The following is a 22,217-nucleotide window of genomic DNA, read 5'->3' as shown; positions in this document are numbered from 1 at the left end:
CATGATGGGGCTCCATTTCCAAGAATACCGCAGCGTACGGAGTTTCTCCCCCTTCCCTGCCACCATGGCCAGGTAACCAGGTCGCCTTTCTGCGTAGTACATCTGATTTTCCACTCTGAATCAAGTGAAATGTTTTGCATTGCAATATTGCAGTGGTTGCTAGTTTACACCGAGGCTTTACAGCAGGTAGCTCCAGTGTTTGTGACGCGAACAGTAATCTGCGAAATAGAATGGCGCACATTCGCAGAATTGCGAGACGTCCATTTCATGTAAGGCAGCGACACTGGCAACGCACACAGAGCTCAATTCTTGTTCCGCGGTCGATATCCAGACAGACGTCACGCACAGCCTCGAACGTTCCAGACCGTTCATTGCCAGCTCGGAGAGACAGGTGTCTTACATCCAGTGCATCATGCGGGCCACGCACGAACTACTCGAGGGCCGGTCGGTGTGGCCGAGCGGTTCTAGGCGCTTCAGTCTGGAACAGCGCGACCGCTACGGTGGCAGGTTCGAATACTGCCTCGGGCATGGAAGTGTGTGATGTCCTTAGCTTAGTTAGGTTTAAGTAGATCTAAGTTCTAGGGGACTGATGACCTCAGATATTAAATCCCATAGTGCTCAGAGCCATTTGAACCATTTTTTTTAACTAATCGAGAACAGTCGGTTTAGAAGAGGAGGTACTTGTACATGTGGAAGAACACCTGTAAACAAGCTTTCGCTATATCTCAAAATAGTGTCCGGCGTGTCCTGTATGAGGACCAAAACCTATCATCACCAGTGAGTTCAGGGTTTATGTGCGGATGATTTCCGACTAAGAATTCGATTTTATGACTGGATCTCTCACTGTTGTGAGAATAAGCCCAATTTTGTAAGCAACTAGTTGTTCATAGATGAGGTACAATTCACCAGAACTGGCTTTATTTATTTATTTATTTTTATTGCCGTGACAGCTACATCCGGGTGCAACACCGTCATCACGTCCCATTCGAACACCACCTTCGGCTGCGGTTTACAGTGAATGTATGGACTAGAATTATCTGCGGTCATATGATTGGATCATATTTTCTGCCACCAAATTTGACTGGAGTGGGATACTAGGACTTGACGAACATGTTCCTATAGAACTGTTTGAGGATGTATTATAAAACACGCGTCGTCAGATGTAGATGCCACTAGATGTAGTACCTGCACTCTTTTCTGCGTAAGTACGTGACGTAATGCCAAATATCGAAGGCTTTAGGTTTGGAACGGGTGTCCAACAGCAAGGCCAGCTCGCTCCTTTGATGCTACGTCTCTTGATCTTTCTTACTTTTTTGTGGGCACATATAAAAAGCCTCGTTTGCATAACATTAGTTTCCCACGAAGAAACGCTTCTTGTCAGGAAACTTGCAGCGCCTAATGAGGTTTGAGAGCCGCCTGGCGTACTTGGTAGAATGCACCAGCGATGCTATACCCGCACTCAGTCTTGTGATCGCGCAGTTTGAAGGCCTTCTATAATGTACAAAATTTCTTAGTGAACAGTACACAGAGTGGAGGAAAATCGTACCACGAAATTTTAGCCCTGAATAGCTGATGCAACTAGAAACCAAAATTACTAACGTTCTGTAGGTCGACAGGCAACGGCCTTGCCGCAGTGGATACACCGGTTCCCGTGAGATCACCGAAGTTAAGCGCTGTCGGGCGTGGTCGGCACATGGATGGGTGACCATCCATGCCGCCATGCCCTGTTGCCATTTTTCGGGGTGCAATCAGCCTCGTGGTGCCAATTGAGGAGCTACTCGACCGAATAGTAGCGGCTTCGGTCAAGAATACCATCACGAAGACCGGGAGAGCGGTGTGCTGACCCCACGCCCCTCCTATCCGCATCCTCCACTGAGGATGACACGACGGTCGGATGGTCCCGGTAGGCCACTCGTGGCCTGAGGACGGAGTCTAGGTCGACAACGCACCATTTGTAAACTACGGAAAGTTGACGCCACGCGCTCCGATTGGCCTCGGAATTGCCTTGTTGCAGGATGCTCTGGACAACGCATCACTGCGAATGCTTTGCCTGCTGGAGATCGCGATGTATCCACGGCGGCCAGCACGCTCGGTGGTCGCGCGTCAGTCTTCCACTCTGGGGGCCTGGGGGCGAATGCGCCGGGGTCCCGCCACATCTATTTGTAGTTTCGTCGTAAGTTGTACCGGGAACAAACCCGTCAATAGGTCTTAGTTCTCGTACAGTAGGTATTTTACGAATTGTGTCTGCCCTGAAAAGGGCCTACTTTGTAGCTTGGACATTGTTTACTTAAAGCAGGTTCTATAAATGACGACCCTCTGACGCGACACGAGCTCGGTAACATCGGATGGTGGTTCGCCGAACTATTTCAGTTATCCCTGATGTGACTGGTGGCAAGCTGAATGCGATCCATTAATTCCTCTTCGTTTCTAGGTGGTTCGCGTCCGGGTGGGTGAACCAGAAGCTTGAAGAATCCCCACAGGGAGAAGTCTGGTGGCGTGAGGTCTCGTTATCACGGGGGCCACTGCTTACGAGCACCTCTGTCAATTACCCTGCTGCCAAATAGTTCATTTAAATATCCGTGCACAGGACAACTGTTACGTGCTGGCGCCCCATCATGTTGCAACCACACGCGTAGCCGTATGTCCAGGGCAACATCTTCCAGCAGACCGCGTAGAGTTTCTTGCAAAAAGTGAAGGTAATTTACTCTGGTAAGTTGAGGAGTTAGACAGACCGGCCCAATTAGATGGTCACCCACAATGCCTGCCCAAATGTTGAGAGAAAATCGTTCCTGGTGTCCGTGGACGTACGTGACGTGAGGCTTTCCCTTTGCCCAGTAATGAACGTTTCGAGTCTTGTAAAGGCCTAAGGCCATCCCGATGGAAGGTGCGCTTGTCGGTAAACAACGCAACGGCGGGGAAGTCGGGATCTCGTGCAACACGTCGCAGAAACCACCGGCAAAACACTAGCCTGTGTTCACAGTCCGCCACAAGATTCAGGTCATGGATAGGGTGGAAACTAAATAGCTGCTGAGCATCATCCCTCAAAACCTCGCAGACTAACCGTGTCGTGTCCAACCGCTCGAGCGCTTGTCGTAGTTGCTTTCTCGAAGCGCCCGAGAACAGTCTCTTCAAATGCGGCATCCCGTAGTGACCGAGGTCTTCCAGAACCACCATGATATCCCGCTAACGAGTCCAAGTCTTCGGTGAACTGCTGTAAACGTTTGCGGCTGAGGGTGGCGTCTTGTTGGGTACCGTTGCTCATACAACCGCCCACCTTCATGCGCATTACCGCCGGCTAGTCCATAAACAAAAACCATATCTCGTCGTTTTCCAAACGAATATTGTACCGCCACGCTCACTGTATGACTATCACAGGTAACGTGTGTGTGCTCCGAAGCGAAGCTTACGTGCGAATGCCTCTGACGTGAGGCGGTGATAAATAGCAAGACGAACTCGTGTGCGTATCACGTTGGGGCAGTGACCGGGCGACGGACGTTTGCATGTGTCAACCGACAACCATATCGCTGCCCGTAAACCGACGAACGGCAACAGGGCAGTCCCATGGCCAATCGGAACGCGTGACGCCAATTTTCTGTAGTTTAAAAATGGTGCACCTACACACATTAGTAATATTGGTTCCCCCTGGCTTCAGCTATCCAGGGTTAAAATTTCGTGACACAATTTTTGTCCATCCTGTATTATCTTTTCTGAGCGTAACTCGCACGTGCATTGATGTCCTTGTTGTTACTGACGCTATAAAGCTTTACTTGCTTAGGATTACTTCCAAGACTACAAATTCCTATCTCTACTTCTCTGTCAGTCCCTTCCGTCTGTGCCCAAGTATTTGAATCACACTGTGTATCGCTTGGCAAAGCCAATTGGAGACCTAGCAGAGATGGCAGCACCGTCATATTTACCAGCGAGATAAATACAGGGAAGGAGGTGCAGTAATAATACACCCCCCCCCCTCCCCAGTGTTCCTACAAGTTGAGCACAATAATTAAAGAACCTGCAACCTTTCCCCTTCCACTGTTATTAAACGTGTTTATAGACGATCACTGTTTCGGATGCAGCCGGCCGCGGTGGTCTAGCGGTTCTGGCGCTGCAGTCCGGAACCGCGGGACTGCTACGGTCGCAGGTTCGAATCCTGCCTCGGGCATGGGTGTGTGTGATGTCCTTAGGTTAGTTAGGTTTAAGTAGTTCTAAGTTCTAGGGGACTTATGACCTAAGATGTTGAGTCCCATAGTGCTCAGAGCCATTTGAACCATTTGAACTGTTTCGGCCAATTATGCCATTCTCAAGTAAAAACTCATATGAAGTGCGTCAATGCGTAATCCTTCAAGGGTGCACTACTATCATGTCAATCACTCTTACACACTGGCGATTTTTGTTTAATGGGCGTTATGCTAATATTCAAGGTATTTTTCTCCAATGTGTTAATGTGTGTGAAATCTTATGGGACTTAACTGCTAAGATCATCAGTCCCTAAGCTTACACGCTACTTAACCTATATTATCCTAAGGACAAACATACACACCCATGCCCAAGGGAGGACTCGAACCTCCGCCCGGACCAGTCGCTATTTTTCTCTCCATAACGTTTCGTCTTCCAGTGCTGGAGTCGTCATCAGAGGCTATAAAGTCTCAGAAGGCAGTTACAATCTATAACAGCTCAGCAAGACGATTTATTTGTAAGTGTCCATATATATATATATATAGGCATCGTGCCGGCCGGTGTGGCCAAGCGCTTCTATGCGCTTCAGTCCGGAAACACATGGCTGCTACGGTCGCAGGTTAGAATCCTGCCTCGGACATGGATGTGTGAGATGCGCTTAGGTTAGTTAGGTTTAAGTAGTTCTAAGTCTAGGGGGCTGATAATCTCAGATGTTAACTCCCATAGTGCATAGAGCCATTTGGACCATTTTTTGAAAGGCATCGTACGTAGTAGAATAGCTAGCCTACGGTGAATTTTTTTCAAAATAGTTTCACCATTCAGAACCAACGTTAACGAACTTTATATTACTGTACACATCTTTTTAGAGCTTTCAAATACTTTAAAAATGTGCGGTGTTGCTTTTAAAACAACCGTATTTGCTTTTGCACTCTGGTTGATCTAAGAGTTTGTAAGCAGGCTGTATAGGTTTTTTTATTGGTAACGGCACGTAGCGCTCTGTATGAAAATCACTGGCTGTGCTGTGTGCAGTCTGTGGCTGGGTGGCATTGTTGTAATATTCGCTATTGTAGTGTTGGGTAGTTGCCTGTTAACAGCGCGTCGAGTTGCGCAGTTGGAGGTGAGCTGCCAGCAGTGGTGGATGTGGGGAGAGAGATGGCGGAGTTTTGAGAGCGGATGATCTGGACGCGTGACCATCAGAGTAAATTTGTAAGACTGGATGTCATGGACCGATATATATATATATATATATATATATATATATATATATATATGTTATGACTTTTGAGCACTATTAAGGTAAATACATTGTTTGTTCTCTATCAAAATCTTTCATTTGCTAACTATGCCTATCAGTAGTTAGTGCCTTCAGTAGTTTAAATCTTTTATTTAGCTGGCAGTAGTGGCGCTCGCTGTATTGCAGTAGTTCGAGTAACGAAGATTTTTGTGAGGTAAGTGATTTGTGAAAGGTATAGGTTAATGTTAGTCAGGGCCATTCTTTTGTAGGGATTATTGAAAGTCGTATTGCGTTGCGCTAGAAATATTGTGTGTCAGTTTAGTGTTGATCAGAATAGGTAAAGAGCGAAATGTCTGAGTACGTTCAGTTCTGCTCAGCTGTTTGAAAATCAAATAATGTAAGAGGTTTATCAGCACAGTAATTCATTAATTTTTCTAAGGGGACGTTTCAAGTTAAGAGTAATATTTGCTTCAAATGGCTCTGAGCACTATGGGACTTAACATCTCAGGTCATCAGTCCCCTAGAAATTAGAACTACTTATACCTGACTAACCTAAGGACATCACACACATCCATACCCGAGGCAGGACTCGAACCTGCGATCGTAGCGGTCGCGCGGTTCCAGACAGAAGCGCCTAGAACCTCTCGGCCACCAACGGCCGGCAAGAGTAATATTTATACCACAAAACTGCATGACCACCTGCCCTCTACCACTCTTCAGGCACTACGCTTTTGGGTCTCTTGAACTGTAAAAGAAATAAAATGTGCATACGTTTTAGGTGAGTCACTCTATACTCCACAGATCACTGCAGAGAGCGTGCAGGAAGATTCTTCAGTGGAAGTACATTTCCAAGAAACTTCCGCACACTCTTTATAGCAAGTAAAACAAGTAAGGATTCGTTGAAGGACAGCGATTTATTCAGTACGCATGGGCGAACAAGACGGCCGCCTACACAGTATCGCGCGCAGAGGATGTCGCAGTGTTAGCGAAACACAAATTGTGTTCGTCTCTCCGTGCGGCAGCAGCCACAACGGAAAGAACGCGAGGGAAAAGTTTTAAAGAGATTAAGTTGCGGTGATATTTTAAAAATTATTCCTACCCTTCCTGTCCGCCGTCGGTAGTGACGCGGCCGTCATCCAGTGCGCTCAACACGTTGCAGTCGTCCCTCTGCAGAGTGCTGCGGTCCGTCTGAACGCGGACGTGTGATTGGGCACAGGGCGGGATGAAAGCGGGGCTAATTCATTCGGCAGCCTCTCCGCTATGACTGGCTGCCTCCCCCGCATCAATCAGGCCGCCGTGTGACGTCATGCGTGGCACGTTCCTTTCCGGCTGGCCGCACGCGTTAAGCCCTCCCGGTCGGATTTCCGCCAATAGCGCGGCGCGCCCGACGCCTGCTTCCGGAAAATTTGCTTCCTCTCGTCGTCCCACACCACCTACGCAGCTGCCTCTCGCAATGAACGTTTTTCACATTATTACCTTCTTACGGCCTTAGCCCACAGCTACGGTTTTCACCAATAAGCACACCAGGCCAAAAAAATTGTCACTTACAGGTAGACTGTGGCCCCCAATATGGCGAGGAAAAGAGCCAACAAGCTTCTTCCCGTGTTGCGTAAATAGCTATCATTTCCTTTAGTTGACTAATGATAGGAACTGCAACTCTCACGCAGACAATTTCATGGGAATCCCTTTATTAACCATATATTTCAAAAATGTTCAAATGTGTGTGAAATCTTATGGGACTTAACTGCTAAGGTCATCAGTCCATAAGCTTACACACTACTTAACCTAAATAATCCTAAGGACAAACACACACACCCATGCCCGAACATCCGCCGGCATCATATATTTCGAGAAGCGGGTAATAAGTGACTCTGTTTTCGCTCTGCTATACTCACAGCATTCTGTCATCTCCTCACATTTCTTCCCCAGACCCGGCAGACAAAAAATGGGTCAAATGGCTCTGAGCACTATGGGACTTAACATCTGTGGTCATCAGTCCCCTATAACTTAGAACTACTTAAACCTAACTAACCTAAGGACATCACACACATCCATGCCCGAGGCAGGATTCGAACCTGCGACCGTAGCAGTCGCGCGGTTCCGGACTGAGCGCCTAGAACCGCTAGACCACCGCGGCCGGCTAGGCAGACATGTTTCCCTCATAATTAAAACAGTAATACGGGTCATTCTGTTATATGCTTGCGTGGTTTAGATGTTATGACCTTCTGAATGCATAGAGCATCGTTCAAATGGTCGTTTCCCTGGTTCTGCGTTTTTAAGGCGTTTATTACGATTTCGCTAGATGCAGTAGTTTATTCTATTGTGTTGACTTCTGTGTATGTACAGTGCGATCCATATCGACCTGAACCACTTAAATGAGTCATAACCTTTTAACCAGTAACGGCACAAAATGGTTCAAATGGCTCTGAGCACTATGGGACTAAACATCTGAGGTCATCAGTCCCCTTAGAACTACTTCAACCTAACTAACCTAAGGACATCACACACAGCCATGCCCGAGGCAGTATTCTAACCTGCGACCGTAGCGGTCGCGCGGTTCCAGACTGAAGCGCCTAGAACCGCTCGGCCACACAGGCCGGTAATAATGGCACATATTTGCAATTCTGGGACATGATAATGCACAATTTTGAGTTTACATAGATGCATACATACAAACATACATACATATATACAAAGACCTCACAGCAAATGTTGGGAGTGCCTTCCATCAGCATCGATCCATGTCTGTACTCGTTTCTTCAAATTTCACGACGTTCCGTATGGTATAGCCTGGTCAATGTTGCAATGTCCTCGCCGGCCGGTGTGGCCGTGCGGTTCTAGGGACGTCAGTCTGGAACCGCTCGACCGCTACGATCGCAGGTTCGAATCCTGCCTCGGGTATGGATGTGTGTGATGTCCTTAGGTTCGTTAGGTTTAAGTAGTTCTAAGTTCTAGGGGATTGATGACCTCAGATGTTAAGTCCCATAGTGCTCAGAGCCATTTGAACTTTTTTTTTTTTTTTGCAATGACCTCACGGAATCCTGCAGTAGTCCGTGGTCTGATCTTGCGCACTCTGCTATTAAGATATCGACACAAGAACAAATCCGGTGTACTACGTCAGGTCAACGGGGAGGGGAGCGGGAGGGGCGAACAACACAAACTTTTCGAGATCATTCTGCCAACAAAGAAACTGATTACAAACTACAAGTTAGCGTTAGACGTGTGACACGTTGATCCATCATGCTGGAAATAACCCTCTATAAGTTTGAAGTCATCCAGGTGGTCACAAATATACTGGAGATGCCCGTATAAACTGTATAGTATTCATTCGTATCAAAGAAAATTGGACCAACAAGATTGGAAGCTGACACAGCGCACCACATACTACAACCGTGAAGGATATGGGGTTTTACACTAGCCCAGTATCTGCTGTTATTTGCGTTGGTGTAACCTTACAGATGGAACCATGCTTCATCTTTTTTTTATGGGACTTAACTGCTAAGGTCATCAGTCCCTAAGCTTACACACTACTTAACCTAAATTTCCTAAGGACAAACACACACACACCCATGCCCGAGGAGGACTCGAACCTCCGCCGGGACCAGCCGCACAGTCCATGCATCGTCTGTACACTAAGTTGTGAAGAGAATGTCTGGACACTGAATAAGAAATCCCTGAAACCATAATCGGTAACGCATTCTCTTCCCATGATCTGTTTCTTGCAGCCGGCCAGAGTGGCCGAGCGATTCTAGGCGCTACAGGCTGGAACCGCGCGACCGCTACGGTCGCAGGTTCGAATCCTGCCTCGGGCATGGAAGTGTGTGATGTCCTTAGGTTAGTTAGGTTTAAGTAGTTCTAAGTTCTAGGGGACTGATGACCTCAGAAATTAAGTCCCATAGCGCTCAGAGTCATTTTTGTTTCTTGCAATGCTTGCATCATGTGCACTCTGTATGGTCGCAATGCCGATTTCTTCGCAGCTCTCTGGTGTGTGCTATGTGTAATGCCTGTCTGCTGGCTCAAATGATGCAACAACTTCTTTGGAGAGCTCTCAAGCATCTTCGAACTTTATCAGTAACCTCTGCACTTAACGAATGTCTGTGTCCATCATTGTCACTGTTTAGTACACTAGACGTCTTCAGTTCCCTTGCAGTCGACGAAACTGTTGCCTTTGTTGGAAAGTCACGCGCATTGAATTATTTTCTGAATGTCCATTATGTTTTCACAATAAAAACCCGGTCTCGAAGTATGTACTGCACGTTTCTGCCTGCAAAAGACTGCGATCGAATCACTAATTTGCTCGTTATTGCCACGAGTCCCGATCTACCCAGTCGTAGACTTCACAAACTGCAACCGACGATGCTACGAACGAGCTAACACGATCCGATCAAGCGCGGCATTAAACCGGACAAAGGACCCCATGCGCAGAAACAACAATCAGCTTACCTACAACGGGTGGTATTCCTGAGTCTCTCTCAGAGTTACTGACATCATTAAGACGAGCTTCCCCGTTTCTGCGAGTTTTCGGAGGGAAATTATGACCCACTGAAGTAGTTGAGGATTATATGGATCGCCCTGCAGCTGATAACTAGGGGTGGTAAAATATTGCTCACTCCTCTCTAACCACGATAAATTCTCAAGCTTTTGCCCAAATAGCATGTCTCATAATACTCGCGACAAAATAGGAGCGCTTCTTACATCACGGTTATGTAGTGACTTCCCACTAATGGAGGCAAAAGGTGAATTAACAGCGGATGTTTTGCATTCCATTTACAGTGAACAGCTCTGTGGCAAGCTGTAATACTGGAACATCATAAGATCAAGGGCGCCCATACCAATATATCTTTGGGCAAGGGGCAAGGGGCAGCCATTCTGCCTTCCCCCTCCCCCTCCCGGTTGCCTCTCACGGAAAGGAGAAATATAATGTATTCAAATGTTTTTCTTCCAAGAAAACGATGTGAAAGTCAGTATTACACAAGTTTTTAATATAGTAAAATCTGAAAATATTTTATGGCTGTGATTCTTGAAGTTTTCCCGGCGGACATAATGTTCCATCATCTTTCGAGCGTGCACTCTGGACAGCGACAATTCTTCTTGCGATATTTCGGCTAGAAATGTTTATGGAGGATTTTGAAGAGAAAGCCCTCAACTCAGCAGTATTAAAACCGACGGTCTTCTGGAGATACGTGGATGAATCTTTTATAGCGTGGCCCCACAGAGAGGATAAACTGATAGAGTTTTTGGAACATCTCAATTCCAGTCACGGAAACATCAAGTTCACTATGGAGCGAGAGAAGAATGGCTGTTTACCGTTTCTGGATGTGCTGGTTCGCCGCAAAGAAGATGTATCCCTAGATCATTGCGTATACCGTAAGCCCACACACACAGACCTGCATTTGCAGGCGTCTAGCTGCCACCATCAGTCGAATATTATGAGTGTTCTGAAAACTTTGGTCCACAGAGCTCATGTAGTGTCTGATGTTCACAGCCTGTAGGATGAGCTTGTACACCTGGAGGCAGTTTTTAGGAGAAATGGCTATTCGCAACAGCAGATTAAGAAAGCCCTGCAAATAAAAACTGCAGAAAAATCATAGGAAAAGGATGAGGAAGTGGAAAGGGAATTGAAATCTACAGTCTTTCTCCCATACGTGGGTAATGTTTCTTTTAAAATCGCTAGAATCTTGAAGAAACGTAAAGTGGATGTGATATTCCGCCCACCAGCTAAGACTGCAGCCTTGTTGGGATCCGTTAAGGATGATCTGCTCTTGCGAAAGGCGGGAGTTTATGAAATCCCTTGTGAGTGTGGCAAACGTTACATAGGGCAAACCACGCGCACTGTACAGGAACGATGCGTCGAACACCAGCGGTACACACGTCTTCTTCAGTCCAACAAATCAGCAGTTGCCGAACACTGCATTTCTACTGGCCATGCCATGGATTACAAAGATTTTAAGATTTTAACTACTGCTTCATCTTTCTGGGACTCAGTTGTTAAGGAAGCTGTAGAAATACCTGCTAAACCGTGACGAAGGATTTCATCTTGACAATGCTTGGAAACCGCTTATTTCACACCTTAGTTCGGAAAGAATTTCTGCATCTTCACTTCCGACAGATGTTACCACTTTTAAAGATTAATTATTTATTTACAAACACGGTGGATTCGCAGCAGCAATATTTTATTTCCACTCTGCGCTTATATGTTTATCTTTGCTATATACATCTTATCTATGGCTAGCGCAGTAGTGGCGACTTTGATATCTTTGACGCATGCGCTTTCAATCCTCAGCAGCTTTGTATCACGTGACTCTCCGTATAAATAGGCACGCGCAAACGCTATGAACTCAGTCTCTGACTCGCCTTGAAGATGGCTGGGAGGTCTCTAGCCGAAATGTCGCAAGAAGAATTGTCGCTGTCCCGAGTGCACGCCCGAAAGATGATGGAATATTTTATGGCTGTTTATAAATCACCATTAGTCTTTCTAAATATTAAAAATATGACTTAACTCTCCCCCCACCCTCCCGGGTCTAAGCCCCCTGGAAACTATCGTATGAGCGCCCTTGCATAAAATGCATGAGAGTAAAAATCATGCCAGTTCTTTTGAACGTGACCATTTGATTCACTTTGTCACATATGGTGCATGGTAATCAAAAGAATTTGGTTATTTCGGTAAGAACGTTCAGCGGAGTCATTGCTATCCCTAGTAATAACTACTTTTATCGAACTTTTCTGTTTACATCTGCGTGAGATTGGGTTACTGATATATGAGATGATGGTTGTATAGTATCAAGTTCGACATTTTACTAGTATACATAGCGACAGGCTAACATCAGTGCTTGCTGGCTACTGTGAACGGTGTTAATGAGGTGGAAAGTGTGAATACTTTGTAGTCAAAAATAAATTTTCTGATATTACGCAGTTTGTTGTATTTCATTATTTATATTTATTTTATTTCGATGCATGTATAACTTCACGTGCAGAGTTTCCGCTCAAATTGGAGAGTACAGGTACAGTGTTGTTCTATGCAGCATGCGATGTTATATCTTGCCTTCAAAAACCACAACCAAGATTTTCATATTCTCTCGCTGGCTAAGCGGAAACTATCAGTCCTACAGAAAATTCATTGTAGCTAAATTTTGTACTGGGATATCTTTTCAAGTTATTAAAAAAAGTACAAAAGTGACTTTCAAACCTACGCCCATTCTTACACTCAGTACTCATCGATCAGGATTTCTGGTACGTTCTTCATCGCATTCTCTCCTCCCACTCAACAAAAATTTGTTACTGGACGAATTATTTCCTACATGCTACCTTTTCTGGTCTTCATTGTCTGACTTAATCGAGCGCTTACTAGGTGTAAGATTGACGTTGGTGTAAAAATTTTCTGGAACGTTGTTCAACGAAAACAGGGATCTCAGATGTATCAATAAAATTTATTAAAAATGTCATGATCGCTTTCTTTATGACCGGTTTCGATCTATTGTACTTAGATCATCTTCATCTTCATACCTTGTACACTGCTAAGAAAGTAGTAAACCAGCTTTGAGGCAGCAGAATCATTATAACAATAAATCGAAATAGTTATATAATGTAATTACTATAAATGGAGACAGGAGCTAGGCTGGCTGAACACGCTGCTCTAGGCAGATGTAATCGACTACTGAATGAGGCTTTGTTGCTCGTGGTTAATAGTGGAAGCTCCGCTCCCTGACCCCAGCATGGCGTCATTACTGGCCAATAGCTATGAAACGTCAGTATGCGATAAAGATAGGTTTTTAGTAAATTTGTATTCGTCAGGCATCTGACTACGAAACTAATGTGCTCGTAAGGGTTAAGTTCGGATCAAATAGTCAACGTAATTAGAGTTAGCATAACATTTACAAAAATCATTTTTCCTTCATTACATTCACTGGCACATTTAAATTAATAATTTAACGAAATAGCTGATTACTCGGGTTAATAGCCCAGTCAATAGAGACAAAAATGTCTAAAATAGGCAATAGTTCGAGTAATCGGAAATTTTTGTACAATGGTAGGAGGGAGTGCCAGGAACAAAATACTAGAAAGCCTGACTGGTTGGGGGTGGAGTTGTGTCTGAAAGTCACTTTTGTACGATTCTATTAAATAACACGGAAACAATTACCTTCAGCAAAAAATTATCCCAGAACATAATTTAATTACATTATATTTCCTACGAAGGTTTCTGTACATATTTTCTGTAGGACCGATAGTTTCCGCGTAGCGAGGGAGAGAATATGAAAATCTCGTGAGTGGTTTCTGAAGCAGAGGTATAACATCGGTAACGACAGCTGAATCCACAGTTTACCATAATCTGACCTATGACACGATCAGCATGAAAAATCTTGAGAATTTCATCAGAATGGCCACAGATGCTAGAATCCGCTGAAAATTTGGACGACTCCTTCTTCTTGAAAGGGGCGTCGTGACGCAGGAAACGTTATCTCCTGAACTAATGGGCACCTAGGCAGAATAGGAAACCTCTGAGGAACGAAGGCATTATCTGCTGTCACAGCATTTAGGACTTGGCCACTACTTTTCTCAGGAGCTGTAACGAGACCTATGTTTTGGCGTCGGAGGCTTTCTCAGGACCGCTCACTCCGATAATATAAAGCTCAGGAAGGCAAATGTCTCACCCCGTTCCTCTTCTTGAGAAGTTAGCGACTACAGTTAGGTGGCACGTTTGGAAGAGGCCAACGGTTATCGCTTCAAGCACTGTACGTGTCGCGTAGTCTCCACAGAGTTATAATTTTTACTACTTTGTACTGAGACTCGTAATGACGCTCGGTATAAAGCGCTGCCACCATAACGCAACGCGAACAACTGTTTTCTGGATGCTGCAAGGCATCTTTGACATCGCCGTATGGTAAGAATACGTTCCTTTCCCACATCAACCGAACTTTCATGAATGATCTTCCTGATTTCTTTCCCATCTATATCGCAAACTATCCCAGATGAGTAGCAGAACGTTGACCGCCATTCTGTAAGCACTTATTTTTTAAGTCATCAGTCATCTGACTCGTTTCACGCGGCCCGCAAAAAAAGTTCCTCTCCTGTGCCAACCTCTTCATCTCACTTCTTCGCTTCCAACCTACGTCCTCAATTGTTTGCTAACCAAGGAAGCTATTTCCTGTTATCTTAACAGATGTACTACAATCCTGTTCCTTCTTCTCGTCATTTTTTTCCATGCATTCCTTTCCTCGCAGATTCGTTGGAAAATCTCTCCTTACCTAGTCAGTCCATATAATTTTTGAAATTCTTCTATAGCACAACAATTCAAGTGATTCGAATGGTTGAAATGGCTCGAAGCACTATGGGAATTAACATCTGTGGTCATCAGTCCCCTAGAACTTAGAACTACCTAAACCTAACAAACCTAAGGACATCACATACATCCATGCCCGAGGCAGGATTCGAACTTGCGACCGCAGCAGTCGCGCGGTTCCGGACTGAGCGCCTAGAACCGCTCGGCCACCGTGGCCGGCTCAAGTGATTCGTTTCTCTTCTATTCCAGCTTTCCCACAGTCCATGTGCTCCAAATATACATTCTCATAAATTTCCTCCTCACTTTAAGGTCTATGTTTAACACTAGTAGACTTCTATTGGCCAGGAATGCCTCTTCTGCTAGTGTCAGTCTGCTTTTTATGTCCTCCTTGCTCCGTCCGTCACAGATTATTTTACTGCCTAGGTAATAGAATTCCTTAACTTCATCTGCTTCGTGACCATAAACCCTGATGTTAAGTTCCTCGCTGTTCTCATTTTTTTCTACTTCTCATTAGTAGCTGAGCAATGTAAGCAGCGAATCTTACCATTGTCATCCATTCACATTGAACTTTAATTCCTATCTTGAACTTTTCCTTTATTTCCGTAATGGCTTCCTGGTTCTGCAGACTGAAGAGCAAGGACGAAAGACTACATCCTTGTGATGCATCGTTTTTAATCCGAGCACTTTGTTCTTGATCTTCCTCTCTTATTGTTCACTCTTGGTTTTTATGAATATTGCATATTACCCGTCTTTCCCTATAGCTCACCCCTATTTTCTTCAGAATTTAGAACATCTTGCACCATTTGACATTGTCGAACGCTTCTTCCAGGTCGACAATTCCTATGAACGTGTCTCGGTTTGCTTTCAGTCTTACTTCCATTATCAGGCACAACGTCAGAATTGCCTCTCTGGTTTCTTATCTTTCCTAAAGCCAAACTTACGGTCATCTAACACAGCCTCAATTTTCTTTTCATTCTTCTGAATATTATTCTTGTTAGCAACTTGGATGCCTGAGCTGTTATGATGACTGTGTGATAATTCTCGCACATGTCGGTCCTCGCATTCTTGGGAATTGTGTGGATGATGATTTTCCGATAGTTTGATGGTATATCGCTAGACTCGTACATTCTGCACACCAGTGTGAATAATCGCTTTCTTGCTATTTTCCCCAATGATTTTACAAGTTTTGATGGAATGTCACCTATCCCTTTTGTCTTATTCGATCTTAAGTTTTCCAAAGTTCTTTTAAATTCTGATTCTAATACTGGATCCCCTATCTCTTCCCTGTCTACTACAGTTTCTCCTTCTGTAACGTTATCAGACAAGTCTTCCCCTTCAAAGAGGCCTTCAGAGTATTCTTTCCACCTTTCCCCTCTCTCCTTTTCATTTAACGCTGGAATTCCCATTAACTCTTAATGTCACTTCCCTTGCTTTTAATTTCACCGAAGGTTGTTTTGATTTTTCTATATCCTTTGTCAGTCCTTCCGACAAACATTTTGTTTTTCGATTTCTTCAATTTTTCGGTGCAGCCATTTCGCCTTAGTTTCCCTGAACTTCCTGTTTATTTCGTTCTTATGTGACTTGCATTTATGTATTACTGAATTTCCCTCAACATTTTTGCACCGATCAGAATATCTATTTATTTATTTACTAACACTTACTGTTTCCTTTTAAGTGTGTGTTTTGCTTACGGTTGCCTCCAGTGAATGCTTGGCTGCAGCTGTAATTCTGAAGTGTAATACAGTTAATTCAAAATTCCGTATAGTAATATATGAGTATTTTAATCATAACATTTTGCTTTGTGTGTTGTGACCACTACCCATTGTCTTCGTTTGTTAATTGATAAGTTTCGAACGCCCGGAAAGCGGGAATGTATTCGACTATGTTACGTTGTCAAGGCAGAGACAAGAAGTGATGATGAATTTTTCCACGGACAGTTTCAAATTTTGCTGTTTGTCTCGTTGATCCAGTTCCAAAGTTATGGACCACCAGCGGATTTCGCATTAAATGCATGCTGTTTGTCGATCTCCAGGGCTCCCATCAGTTTTAATATTAATGTTTTCCGGTGTGTTCCGTTCACATTTAATTACAGTTGTATAATACTTCTTAGGCGATTCGGCTACATTCGTATTTTTATTCCCCGGTGATGTATTAATTCAAAACGTAAAACTATAATATTGTATTGAAAACGTTTGCGTAGTAATGGGTGAAGAGTGGCCAGTGGGTAAAAAAGTTTTTTACTGACCATTTTGTGAACATCTATGGCACCATGAACATACGCAGTGACAACCTGGCAACTAGTGTACCAGAACGTCCGTGTAGTCCAGCGGAGACCCAGAACAACGGGTAAGGAAAAAGGGGCGTGGTGAGGACAACCAGCCGCCGTTTTCTAAAGAAGACAGGTTAAAAATAAACGATTATATTCCGGCACTCGTTGGTTTGTGTTTTTTCTGAACTGACCGAACTACCATCGCACTGTATCTCATCTTTTTAAAAGTCAGGAGTTTAATAATACAAGGCGCGCAGCATGTGCTTTAAGCCGGGAATAACCTTCACGTTGTTTTCTGCAGACATTTGTTTCTTCACCAAGTGATTATATGAGGAAATTTGTTTGTCTTACATCCAGTGGGTGGGAAACAGCTTTTTTTTTACCTCAGTAAGTGAAAAAGCGGTATCAGCTTACTCCCACTATTGTCGCAGTGTACTACATGGATCTGTAATACTCCCAGAGCGGTGGAACTTGATTGGCGGAGTGAGCTGAACTGTTCAGATACAGTCAGACACTAAATTTATAGCCACAGTCATGAGTACTGTTGTAAGTAGGCTGTTTATGTTTTCTTATTGGCAACGTTACGTAGCGCTCTGTATGAAAATCACTGGCTGTGCTGTGTGCAGTCTGTGGCTAGTTTGCATTGTTGTCTGCCATTGTAGTGTTGGGCAGCGGCAGCTGGATGTGAACAGCGCGTTGCGTTGCGCAGTTGGAGGTGAGCCGCCAGCAGTGGTGGATGTGGGGAGAGAAATGGCAGAGTTTTGATGTTATGAACTGCTATATATATTAGGACTATTAAGGTAAATACAATGTTTGATCTCTATTAAAATCTTTCATTTGCTAACTATGCCTATCAGTAGTTAGTGCCTTCAGTAGTTTGAATCTTTTATTTAGCTGGCAGTAGTGGCGCTCGCTGTATTGCAGTAGTTCGAGTAACGAAGATTTTTGGTGAGGTAAGTGATTTGTGAGAGGTACAGGTTAATGTTAGTCAGGGCCTTTCCTTTGCAGGGATTTCTGAAAGATTGCGTTGCGCTAAAAAATATTGTTTGTCAGTTTAAGCACAGTCATGTATAAATTGTTGTAAGGGGACGTTTCACTGTGCTGGAACATTGACTATGTCAGGGGATTTTTCTATTAGGAAAAAGAAACATTTAAATATTTTCACGACACTTTCGTGAAATGATGACTGAAATTCTATCAACGAAAGTAATTCATTCAGTACAATACTAGAAACGCCACACATTTTCGAGTGTATTACAATTATACTATCAGAAATGACTTTTACTCCGTTTATTCAGAATATTCTCTAAAAGTAATATCTTTTTTCGAATTCATTCACCGGCACGTAAAGAAAACTCGCTATTCATAAATGGCGGGGGGACCCCGAAGGGCAGATTGAGTATCATAACTGGAAAGGTTTTACCCACCCTCTGCGCCCTTGGACGCCTTTCCTTCGCGAAGTACCGCAGCTGTGTGGGCAAGTGTATCTGTTAAGTTCGTGTAGTTTAGTGTCGTGTTCAAGTTGAATACGGTGAAAGAAGAGAGAGGGTGAAAGCCAGCGCTGGCACATGGCCTGCACTTCTCGGGTGGCACGAATGGGGCCGCTGAACTTAACGTGCCCATCCGACAAACGGATCACCATCAACAGAATCACATGACTTCACTTTCCTTATCTCATAATTCAAAAGGGAAGGTGACGACAGGAAGCGGCGTGTAACACCCGACAGTGCTCAGCTTCGGTGACAGGACCGGAAGCAGTTCAACCCTCTGGGCACGGCTGTTGAAATGGTTCAAATGGCTCTGAGCACTATGCGACTTAACTTCTGAGGTCATCAGTCGCCTAGAACTTAGAACTAATTAAACCTAACCCTAACCTAAGGACATCACACACATCCATGCCTGAGGCAGGATTCGAAACTGCGACCGTAGCGGTCGCTAGGCGCCAGACTGTAGCGCCTAGAACCGCTCGGCCACTCCGGCCGGCACGGCTGTTGACCTGTTCACTAGTATTCTAACCTATTTAATTGCAATGGTCAGTTATTGTCTTAAGATGGCCTTTAGGGCTACAACTCGGTTTATAAAATAAATTAGTAATGCACAGCATCCACAGTTCGTGTTTTCATTGATAAATATGATATTGTTCTATCAAGCAATAATGTAAGTTGCCATTAATACGTACGAGAATTCATTATCGATGTTTCCAGAGGCAAATTCATTGTAAGAGAATCGACAACGCTATTCCAGCTTCTTTTACGGATACCCCAAAGTCCCGATCAGAAGCCCTCTGAAATGAATTATTGGGGTAAATCGAGTTGAGATGCTTCTTTATAAAACATGTTTTCCTTACTGATTAAGGGTGGAGCCAAGCTCTGATAGGTAAGTGCACTTTTCCTTCTTTAATAACGTATACACAAATTCCATTGAAACAAATATTGTAAAACACAGATATCCTATGGGAGATATCAGTGATCTGCAGTTCAGATCAGAACTTTCTAGAAAGTCAGAGACATGTAATAATATTTTCCCAAAATAAGAAAATGTGATAGTACTTTGTACTGGTTATTTTTTTTTTTGGGGGGGGGGGGTAGCTCATTTCTAATATGTCTTCCGGTTTCTGCGCTGCAGGGCTGGCCGTTCGTGTACGTGTATTACGTTTACTATAAAACTAATAGGATTAAACTAGTGTGCGCGTGTGCGTGTGTGTGCGTGCGCGTGGGTGTGCGCGTGTGTATGTGTGTGTGGGCACCCTTATCTATGAGGAAGGGTGTCCATATCCCCCCCCCCCTCTAGTTCGCAAGGAAGGGACAAAATGTAGCGATTCAGGCACTTTTCTTTCAATAAAACTATTTAAATCAGTGTTACACTGATTTTTAACGTGGTAAGATCTGAAAGTTTTTTATGGCTACTTATAAGTCTCCATTTGTCTTCCAAAATATTACACGTACACCACAGCCCCAGGTCAAGCGGCGCTTCTTCCTGTCCCGACGTAACGTCAAACGCCGGCGCGTCGGTCAGGAACGCCACAGCAGAGACGGCTGCGAGACGGCGTCAGCCTAGAGTACGCTGACGGACCCCTCTCTAGGACGACAACGAGACAGCAGCCGCATCTAGGAGAAGAGAACACAAGCGCCGCTCCACCTGGCCACAGCCCAGTTGAAGTCTAGCAGATCTACAAACGCTACAGCAGTGACTTACAAACTGTAATACGTTCACTTGTATTACGAATTGTATGTATAATACTGAAGAGCTTGCTTATGTTTGTCTGTCGTCCCTTGCTTGCGACACATCTATATCTCACAAAGTTAAGTACTGTAATCATTTCCGTTTGTAATAACACGATTTCCTTGAATTGTTGTCTAGCGATCCGAGAAAGCACGTTTCCTAGGCACCCTATATTAGACGAGTGGCCAGAACACAACACTCCTCACCCCCCTCCGCCCCCCTATGAACTGAGATAAGGGGGCCCTTGTAAGTGTCACCTGTTCTACAGTTATCTACCGCTGCATCTACATCTGTACCCTGCAAACCCCTTGCCTCCTTTTCCATTCACCTATGGAGCGTGGGTAGAACGATAGAGTGCCTCTCTGCGTGCAATAATTATCTTCACGACCCCTATGTGAGCGATACGGAGGGGGCTCTAGTATATTCCTAGGGTAACGTTTTAAAGCCGGTTGTTCAAACTTTGTTAACAGACTATCTCGGGCCGGCCGCGGTGGTCTCGCGGTTCTAGGCGCGCAGTCCGGAACCGCGCGACTGCTACGGTCGCAGGTTCGAATCCTGCCTCGGGCATGGATGTGTGTGATGTCCGTAGGTTAGTTAGGTTTAAGTAGTTCTAAGTTCTAGGGGACTGATGACCACAGCTGTTAAGTCCCATATTGCTCAGAGCCATTTGAACCATTTGACTATCTCGGGATAGTTTAGGTCTATATTCAAGAGTCTCCCATTTCAAGTTCTTCAGTGCCTCTGTGACAATCTCCCAAGGATTAAACAAACCTGTGACCGAAACTTCCTGGCAGTTTAAAACTGTGTGCCGGACCGAGACTCGAACTCGGGACTTTTGCCTCTCGCAGGCAAGTGCTCTACCAACTGAACTACCCAAGCTTGGGTAGCTCAGTTGGTAGAGCATTTGCCTGCGAAAGGCAAAAGTCCCGAGTTCGAGTCTCGGTTCGGCACACAGTTTTAATCTGCCAGGAAGTTTCATATCAGCGCACACTCCGCTGCAGAGTGAAAATCTCATTCTGGAAACCTGTGACCATTCGTGCTGCCCCCCTCTGTACACATTCAATACCCATGTTAGTCCTATGTAGTAAGGGACCCACACACTTTGAAAGGACTCTACTGGGGTACATTTGCATGTCGCACCCAAGTACGAAAATAATATTAATGTAAACCAAAATAGAACTACGATTTTATAAATGATGTGTGTCTCTGATAGGATTTATAAAGTGGATCGCTGACTGTGCACGACAGCAGGGCCAAAGATATTGCTTGTGGTCTGAGATAGCAGTATTAGAGTAAGAGAACACTTGGCGCACAGTTGTAGGTAACTGTCTGAGAGCGAAAGAGGATGGAGTAGGCAGTTTTTGTGGTGTGCTCTATGAAGCCATCAAGTGTTAGATTAATGCAGGAATTAAGAGAACATGTAAGCAGAAGTCTTCTTACAAGTAAGGTAAAGATAATACATATTTATGACTTTCGTTCTGCAAGCGCGCTATTATAGATGAATTGGCTGATAATTGTCAATTGTTGAGTAACCACGGGATGTACGTAAACTGTTTTGATGAAAAGGAAAGTTACGTGACATAGGTATATGTAATTTGATGATCTGCATTTATGCTGGTTCAGTGAGGCTAGATAATACTTGCTGTTTAAATCTGTTTGTGGATCACTTAACAAATATGACATTTTTATGACCAATGTAACTTCAATTGTCAGATTTTTTTGACAAGACAAACTTAACTTGCAATACAATTTTACCAAAAGAGCTCAGTATTAGTAAATAATCACAACAATACTCCGTCCCTATCCAGATCATATGATTTTTAAAGAAGTTGGATTTTTCATAATTTTTTTTCATTCATCAGCCAAAAGAACTTCATATGCATGTCAAAGTATTACGGCCAGCATTACACACTGCTGAGCCTGTAGCTAGCATATTCTGTTTTTTTATGAGAGATCAGAATATATCGTGTTCCACCGCTGCTGCATTAGAGGTAAGGCAGTTTAATTTATTTGTTTCTTGCACAGGGACCAAAGTTATCAGT

The 22,217-nt window shown here is 44.3% G+C and overlaps 1 pseudogene; it reads left to right on the top strand.

Annotated features, from left to right (window-relative positions):
• The first annotated feature begins 1,615 nt into the window (after positions 1-1,615).
• Positions 1,616-1,733, top strand: LOC126102474 (5S ribosomal RNA; annotated as a pseudogene).
• The last annotated feature ends 20,484 nt before the right edge of the window (positions 1,734-22,217 follow it).

This window comes from Schistocerca cancellata, chromosome 9 (assembly GCF_023864275.1).
Source record: "Schistocerca cancellata isolate TAMUIC-IGC-003103 chromosome 9, iqSchCanc2.1, whole genome shotgun sequence".
In the NCBI taxonomy this organism is placed as follows: Eukaryota; Metazoa; Arthropoda; class Insecta; order Orthoptera; family Acrididae; genus Schistocerca; species Schistocerca cancellata.
Note: the sequence above shows the minus strand (reverse complement) of the source record. Positions and strands in the feature narration are given on the sequence as shown.